Source organism: Hordeum vulgare, chromosome 5H, assembly GCF_904849725.1.
Source record: "Hordeum vulgare subsp. vulgare chromosome 5H, MorexV3_pseudomolecules_assembly, whole genome shotgun sequence".
NCBI lineage: Eukaryota > Viridiplantae > Streptophyta > Magnoliopsida > Poales > Poaceae > Hordeum > Hordeum vulgare.
In genome coordinates, this window is record NC_058522.1 from 322,876,131 (window position 1) to 322,885,721 (window position 9,591).

Genomic DNA, 9,591 nt, shown 5'->3' on the forward strand with positions numbered 1-9,591 from the left:
TAATTCTATGAGGAACGTCAGTACTTCACAGGAGAAAATCCCTATGACAGGCTTCGCATCAGGCACAGAAAGTTCTGGATGAGGAATTAACTGAACTACTATGCTTCTGTGCTCTGTGGAAGAAAGAAGATATTTCATCACACTCACATTCCTCACTGTGACATGGAGGAAATACCTTGCTTCACCCCAGTCCTAAATGTTCTTCACGAAGCAGGGCTCTTGCCATTCTGTACATATAAGAGTGACTGGAATACTGATATCATTCTTCAATTCTATGCTACACAGCATATCCCAGGAGACCCCAAAGATGTCAACACATGGGTCTTGGACTGGATGACTCAGCACACACATTATAAAGCTCTAGCCACAGAATTGCTTCAAGCTCTTCCAATGTCAATACCCTCAGAGGATGCAGTCAGGATGTATGATGAAAGAGAGCTGCCAGACAAGCTCATGGAAGTCCTCATGAAGCCTTTGGCCAAGGGCCAACCTCCAAGGACTCGATTTCTGGTGCAAGATTTGAAGTATGAGCCCAGAACTGTGTACAGGACCTTGTCCTATTCCTTCGCACCTATCAAAGGGCATGACAATAAAGAAGATTTCGTAGGCATCATGAAGAATATCCTGTTCAACATAATTCATGGCATCCCTAAAAATCTTCATGATCTCTTCTTGAGGACTTTGGCTGACAATGCTTTGTCACCATATGAGTTGAAGATTTATGCGCCTTGGATCATGAGATTCATCAGGAACAGATCAGGCGTCAACTATCAAGCTGACTTTCAGAATCACCTCGGATATCTGCCGCCTATCAAAGTCATCAAGCAATCTATTGAACAAATTGATGGCAAAGGCAATTCCGTGATAGATGAAGGAAATCAGCCCCTAGATGGCCAATTTCGCAAGGCTGACTCATATTCCTCATATGATGACACTACTACTCAAAATCCTTCAAGCCCAACTGCCCCAAGAGTGATGACTAACACATAATTTCTCCTCAGTCTTCACCAGAAAGTCCACCACAATCACAAGTGGGTGAAACGCCAGTTTGGTGCCATTGTGAGAACCCTCAATGAGACTCAAAATGCAGTGAAGAAAAATCACTACTATCTTCATGAGGTATTTGATCGCACTTGGGCCACCTTGGCTCACCTGAAGACTCCCGAGGAACTTGAGGAAATGGAATTTACTCAAGACTTTGACTGGTCATGCCCTCCAAAGAAGAAATTCAAGCCTATTCCAGTTCCTAACTTGGAGGACAATTCATTTTCTTCATTTCGCACTGCCGAATCAGATGAAGAACCAGAGGACACTGCAACTAGTCCAAGAAAGAAGCATGTCTCCAAGGATGCTCACGCCACTACATCAACAAAGAAGTGAACTTCTTCAAGGGCGTTAGTCCTCGGTTTTGTCCCTTTTCATCACTTGATGACAAAGGGGGAGAAATCTGAGGGTTAGTCTTCAAGCGGGATTCACTATGGGCTTATAAACTCTATCTAGTTACAAAATCTTGACTCTTCTAAAGTTTTTGATGTCATGAGTTGTAACTTAAGCCCGCTGGTGTTCTGAATCTTTTGTACATTTTTCTTCGCATGCTTATTCCTCAAAATCTATAAATGCAGGCATGCTGAAATTCGTCAGACACCATTTTTCATCATACATTTTTTTAATTCCTCATACTATATGTCAAATGCATGCATGAATTGCAAGATATAGGGGGAGATCTCTATGATATAAATCATCAATGTGCATCTGCTGTTCAAAGCAAATTCCTCAAAATATGCGCATCTTCAGGGGGAGTCTCTTTGTATCTTGATTTCAAATTCCTCAAACTCAGTACTTACATTTCATGTTGTTATCCCCGTTGAAAACTTAACCTAATTGTCATCAACCACCAAAAAGGGAGAGATTGTAAGTGCATCTAGTGCCCTTACTGATTTTGGTGGTTTGAAAACTTATAGGTTAACAGACTAATATGTTTGTGAGTGTACACATGCTCTATAAGTCGCTAAGGAGTTTGAGTTATATGATGAATATCGACCCCTAAAATGTATGTTTTCGGCTGAAGACATTGGTCACTCCTTGAAGACTAATCGCGAAGAAATTGCGAACAAATTGATATTCCTCATGAAGATATTGAAGATGAGGAATTTGGTGTGTCCTGAAGAAAAACACTCTGAAGACTTTGAAGCGTGAAGATTTATTCTTTCTGTTTCATTTTCTTTACACTTGAGTCATAGGAACACCGTACTATTAAAGGGGGTCGAGGTAAAACTACGGAATGATTTTCCTCATGATGCTCAACCCAAGCCTAAATCTACCGAAGTTTCAAAATGAGGAATATGAGAGACATGAGGACTTTCACAGTTGAAAGTTCCGACCGTTGCCGCACCACACGCCACCTCACTGATCTTATCCACCCAACGGTCATACTATTTAAGGGCATTAATGTCAAGTCATGTCAGGATGCTCCCAGGCTATAAATAGCCACCCCCCCCCCCCCACACACACACACAACCGCTAGCTAGTTGTCTACTCTGAGAGAAACTGACACTTGTCATTTATAGCAACCCAAATTCTTCAGAATCTTCGAGAGAAAATCATCAAGTGAGGAAATATCTAAACACCAAACCCCCAAACCAAAAACCAAGTGATTGAGCATCACTGAAGAAGTTGTTCATGTGTGGAACTGAAGCATGTTACCTTTGAGGATTGTGCATCCTCCAGACGATTAGGCGTTAGGGCCTAGAGCATCCAACAGTCAATTGTGGATCGCCGGGTGACCGAGTTTGTGAGGGTTTGGAAGTCTGCCCTCAATACTTACCACGAGTGTTGGGAGAGGACTGTGTGTCCTTAGCTCAAGGAGAATACGGTAGGGACTGTGTGCCCCGGTACTGTGTGTCCTTTGGTTTAATACCAAGCCGCTCCGAACCAGACGTACAACTGTCACATCAGTTGGAACTGGGTCATCAACAACTCTCTTCATCAAGCTTCGGGTTCTATTTCTTCAACTCTTTCATTTCCTCAATTGTATGTTGAAGACTTTCATCTGTACTGTTTGAAGAATTTGTCTGAAGACTTTCTGTGAATTTCCTCAACCTCAAATTCTTCACGCGAGTTTATCTTCACCTGCTTACTCTGTACTTGCGAACTATGCAAACCGAATCTCATAATATCATCGAGTACTTAGCTATAGTAGTTTTTGCACACCTGATCGTGTACTATTTCCACTGCACTTAGTTCATGATTGAGGACTTTCCTCACAAGTAATTTCCTTAGTGATGAAATTCTAAAACTCGCCTATTCACCCCCCCCCTCTAGTCGATATAACGCACTTTCACAACTCCAGACTTTTTGTGCCCTCAATATGCATCATTCAAAGCCACCTCACATATTTTCAACCCTTTCTCACCTCATTTCTCTATTTTCCAAGTATTTAATGATTTATTTGAGCTAAATGACCCTTAAATTGAAAAGCCCTACAAATAAACTCTGAAAAGGCTAAAATTGTGCATGGTATCATCATTTCACCCACATGGCATGTGCTAAAAAGTTGAGAGGGTTAAGGCAAAAATAAGATGCACTTCGTGTACAAACTAGACTATCTCTTTAGAAGTATCATGGTTCCGGACGAATACTCATCTCTTACAAAGGCATTTCATTTTTTTAATCTTATTTCAATTCCAGACTTTTTGTGCCATCAATATGCATCATTCAAAGCCACCTCTTAAATTTTTAACCCTTTCTCACCTCATTTGTTATTTTCCATGCATTTAATGATTTTTTTAGCTAAAGGGCCCTGAAATTGAAATGCGCTACAAATGAACTGTGAAAAGGCTGAAAATTGGCATGGTATCATCATTTCACCCACATGGCATGTGCTAAAATGTTGAAAGGGTTAAGGCAAAAACAGGATGCACTTCGTGAACAAACTGGACTATCTCTTTCAAAGTATCATGGTTCCAAACGAATACTCATCTCTTACAAAGTCATTTCATTTTTTAATCTTATTTCAACTCCAGACTTTTTGTGCCCTCAATATGCATCATTCAAAGCCACCTCATAAATTTTCAACCCTTTCTCACCTCATTTGTTATTTTCCATGCAGTTAATAATTTTTTTGAGCTAAATGACCCTGAAATTGAGAAATGCTACAAATGAACTCTCAAAAGGATGAAACTTGGCATGGTATCATCATTTCACCCACATGGCATGTGCTAAAATGTTGGAAGGGTTATGAAAAAACATGATGCACTTCGCGTACAAACTTGATTACCTCTTTTCGATGTATCAGGGTTTCGGACCAATACTCATCTCTTACAAAGCCATTTCATTTTTTAATCCTTTTTCAACTCCAGGTTTTTTGTGCCCTCAATATGTATCATTCAAAGCCACTTCATAAATTTTCAACCCTTTCTCACCTCATGTGCTATTTTCCATGCATTTAATGATTTTTTAAGCTAAATGACCCTGAAATTGAAAAGCGCTTCAAATGAACTCTGAAAAGGCTGAAACTTGGCATGGTATCATCATTTCAACCACAGGGAATGTTCTAAAAAGTTGGAAGGGTTACGGCAAAAACAGGATGCACTTCGTGTAAAAACTGGTCTATCTCTTTCGAAGTATCACGATTCCACATGACATTCCATTTTTTTAATGACCTAAAAAATACCAAATTTAATATAATGATAAAACACACTAATATTAAAGTATTTTTTGTTAAGAATGTTTAATATGCAAAAAAATAACATATAAAAATAGAAAAAGTGAAAATAGATGCGTTTATAGAGAAAAAATAACATATATTCAAAGTGCTAGTTGTACATCATCCAAACAACTAGCACTTTGAATTTTTAGGTTGAATTTTCTATATAATAAATCATACTTCGAGTTGGAAGCCACAGAGGGGCTTATAAACCACTACTAGCGCGCTTTGCTTCGCGAGGTGGGACTAAACTTCCTCGGACGTGCCAGGAACAGGCATGTAGTCCCGGTTGGTGGCTTCAACCGGGACTAAAGGTTCCCTTTAGTCCAGGTTGGAGCCACCAACCGGGACTAAAGCCCTTTGCTTCCCTCCCTTTGGGCTGCTGAAAACAAACTTTCGTCTCGGTTGGTGGCTCCAACCGGGACTAGAGGTTGGGGTATATAAGTAGAACATGGTAATTATCGTTCTCCATCTCTCCATTCGATCCCCCGACGCCGACTCCCGTGCATGCCCCCGACGCCGCTAGGCTGCTGGAGTCGATGCCGCCCCTGAAGTCGTCCTCGTCGTCGCCGCCGCCCCCGAAGCCGTCCTCGTCGCCGCTGCCACCGACGCCGGCCGCCTGCGCCTCCTCCCTCTGCCCGCCGACGAGCAGCTGCAGCGCACTGACCCTCCTATGCTCCCACGGTGAGCTCGGCCGCTCCTTCCTCTCCTCCCCTAGCTCCGGCTGCCTCCCCTCACCGCCAGGCTTTGCTCCAGCGCCCCTCCTCTTCCCACGCCACACTCCGGTGCCCCCCACCTCTCCCCTCACCGGTGTCGTGCACCCCCCCCCCCCCCACACACACACAACCACAGCCATGCACCACCTCGCCTCTCTGAAATTTCACTAGTTTTGTTCATATATATGAACCCTATGTGTCCATATTGAGGCCATTTCACCATTAGAGCAATGAATTTTTTCACCCTTGAGTTAATTTTGTAAGAAGTGTTAACACTTTGACCATTGAGGCTTTTTAATGATTGGGAAAAACATTAGTGTTGACTGTTTCAAAATCTTGCATTACAAAAGATGCAAGATTTGTTGAGATTTATTTTCTTTAGTAATTAGTGCTTCTGTAACTGACTGTTGGAGGAACAAATTTTGTTTGACAAAAGAAATAGTAATTCAGATTTGACAAAAGGATTGTAGTTTCAGAAGTTTGACACAAAAAATTGTAGGTTCAGCTACAACTAGAATTTTAGTCACGGCTATATTTGCGTGTTACTGAAATTTTTAGCTTGTTACTTTTCATGTGTTCACCTACAAACTTGGTTAGGTTTATGAATGATGCGTGTTAGTTTTTTTTAATTTGCAAGGTTTATGAATGTGAATGCATTGTTTATGTGCCTTTATTTCATTTTATAGTATATTGTATAGAGTGTGAAGTTGATTACAACCTCGTTTATTAAATATTTGTAAAAGTTTAGAAAATTTTATTAAATAGTAGGAATTTAAATAGTTGTAGAATTGGTTCTCAATGTCGACATACGATGCCTGGCCCGCATCCTCGTCGTCGACTCAGTGGCGACCACCTACTTTCAGAGGCGCCATGTGCGGGACTAGGCTCCGCTGGGGTGGCACTGGGAGGAGCTACCTTCCGGGGCGCGCATCTTGGTGAGGAACCGGGCTCCCGTCGTCGACCCGGAGATTCTTTGGTGGCGGTCGTGTGGGCCACTTTCGGTGCAGAGGTTGTCGGGCCCCGAGGAGGAGGTGCGTCAGCGTGTCAGGGTGGAGGACGAGCACGTCCATCGCTACATGGAGACGTTGGACGCTAGGTTCTCCAATACCTGGCAGGTTCTTCAGGGATCTCACCTGAGCTATGATCCGGTGATGGTTCATTATCTTTGGGTGTCCACCACTCATGCCTCAGTACAGCGGCAACTCTTTGTTGACTGATCAGTTAGATATTATTCCAGAGATGTATTAGTGATGCATTCGAGATTATATATTTGATAATATTAAGTGGATTATTCATTGATGCATTAAATAAGTGGATTATTCGATGTATTAGTGATATTATATATACATGATGATCTTGCTAGCTAAAGTGAATACTAAATTGTTTTATCTTTTTCTCGTTAGTTAAGCTATGGACGGTAGAGACATATACCATGATCAAGAGCATGTCTTGTACAACATGATACGCTCTGGAAACGAAGAGAATGAAGAAGAATATGATTGCTCACAATTCCTAAACCCATCCGATGAGGGAACTGAGGAAGAACAACCAAGAGACGAAGGGGAACCAGACGATGATGCTGAAGATTTTTTTTTCGAATTATCAAAGTCCCGCAAGGTATACATTTGGCCTTTGGTGATCATTAGATGTGTATTAATTGATCTGTATATATATATTAATGAATCTTCTCTTTTAGCCCTCCGGATAGAGCAAATCTTCTACGAGCCGGGCAGTACAAGGCCTGGCCAAAAAGTTGCTCGAGGGCACAAGGTACAACATTGACACGATAACATTAGGTGGAGAACCAACTAATACCAAAAAGAATGCATCCAAATTTGTATGTCAGTGCGGAGTTATTGTCAAGTACCAAATCCCTATCTCCATTCAAGAATGGCATAGGCCAAAGCAAGATCGAAAAGTTAATTTTGTGGACGAAAGAGCAAAAAAATTGCTTTGGGATACGCTCATGACACATTTCACCCTACCAGAGCATTTCTCAGATGAACAACGTGAGAAAGTCAAGAAGTTTGCTCTTAAGAAGATGGCCACCCAATTCTGCAACTGGAAGAGAAGGTTATGGGCCGACTTCGGCAAACAAGGCAAGACTCCAAAATTCATTAGACAATACGAGAAGATAAAAGATCACTGGGACTTATTTGTGCAGTTCAAGCAATCAAAAACAACTAAGGAGCGGGCGAGGGTAAACAAGGAAAATGCTCAGAAAAAAGAGCATCACCATTCTCTCGGGCCAGGTGGCTACAAGAGTGGCATTTCTAAGTGGGATGAATTCGAGCAGAAGATAATTGATGTAGGGGTCACTCTGCAAACATCCATTTGGCCTGAAAGGTGCAGGAATTGGTTTTATGGGCATGGAGGAAACTTGGACCCAAAGACAGGGGTGCTTGTGGAGCAGGCAAGTCTTAAAAATGCCTCTCAAGCTATACTTGGTGTAATAGAAGATGCTCGAACGGGGGTGTTCCAGCCTGAGAGAGAGAACGATGAGCTTACACGCGCTCTCAAGAATCCTGAACACCCAGGACGAACACGAGGCAAAGGCGTTATTCCATCGATTGAGGGGTTTAAGGACTGGAGTGACTCTTACAAAATTCATTTAAGAAAGAAGAATCAGGAGGCAGACAAGAAGAAGCAGGATGCTGACCGGCTTGAGGATTTGGAATGCAAATTCTTGCGGCAGCAGGAGCAGATCGACACACTAAGCCAGCAAAGGATGCCTCAGCTGCCAAAGCAACCCGCAGACCCAGCATTGGATAGTACCGTCCCATCGATACCGAAAAGCAGTGTGGGTTCCACGGGGGTCCTTGGCGACGATGCACTGCTGGCTCGCTACCCCGTGGATGAAATCAGAGAGACAGAAAGTTGTGAGCTACACATGAAACTCAAGAACATATCCATGAAGGCAGCGGTCGACTATGCTTTAACAAATCCCCCTGATGCAACCTTCCATTGTACTCCGATTCCACCTGACTATGCTTATGTTGGGGTGGATGAAGTGATGTCGAGATATGAGTCACTAGAGCTCGGCATTCCTGGAGGTGAAGGGCAGCAGACACTGCAAGAAGTCTTACATGGTCTCTTCTTATGGAGAAAGGACTACATCGTCTTTCCAAGGCCACCGACTCCTCCACCAAGTCCGCCGCGTCAGCTGACTCCACCCCGCCAGCCCGACACGGAGCGCAGCACTAGTCCGCCACCGCGTCAGCCGAGTCCATCCCACCCCGACATGGATCCCGACGCTAGTCCGCCACCATGTCAGCCGACTCCATCCCACCCCGGCATGGAGCCCAGCGCGAGTCCGCCACTGCATCAGCCAACTCCACCCCACCAACCCGCCACTAGGAGGCCATTTCATTTTCTGATGAAGAACCACGGTCCAAAGCGGAATAAGCCAAGGAAGAAACGAACCCCTCCTCTCCCGCCAAAGTTGTCTTATGAGAAGACCGCGAAAGAATGAGATGAGACAATGGCTACTGAGTTGCGGGCCCATTTAGCCAAGAGAAAGCCCCCGCCAAAGGAGATAATACCTCTCAAAACCATCAAGCACATTCTGGCCAATCTTGCGGACCCGCCGCCTTCGAAGAGAATTAAATCATACTATGACTGCTCTGTTATCAAGTCACATCAAAAAGGGCAAATGAAGGAGAAGCTCCTTACTAAAAGAAGCAGGAAAACCAATCCCCGACTAGGAGAACAGTTAGTACAATCGATCCCGCCGCTCAAGGTGGGTACCGATGAGTTTGTAGTCGATCCCTATGTTGCTAAAGAGATGGCTAGAGAGGCCGGTGTCACTGTTGCACAACTCCTAGGCAACGAGAACATTCCCACGGTGGAAGGGGATGACCAACTAGTATGGACATTTCAACCCAAGAAACTGTTGGGGATCGTAGTAATTTCAAAATTTTCCTACGCCATACAAGGATCTGTCTATGGACAAACCAACAATGAGCAAAGTGGTAGAGCATATTCATACCTTTGAAGATCGCTAAGCGGAAGCGTTGCTAGAACGCGGTTGATGGAGTCGTGCTCGCAGCGATTTAGATCGCGGTAGATTCCGATCTATGCACCAAACGATGGTGCCTCCGCGTTTAACACACGTGCAGCCCGGTGACGTCTCCAACGCCTTGATCCAGCAAGGAGGGAGGAGAGGTTGGG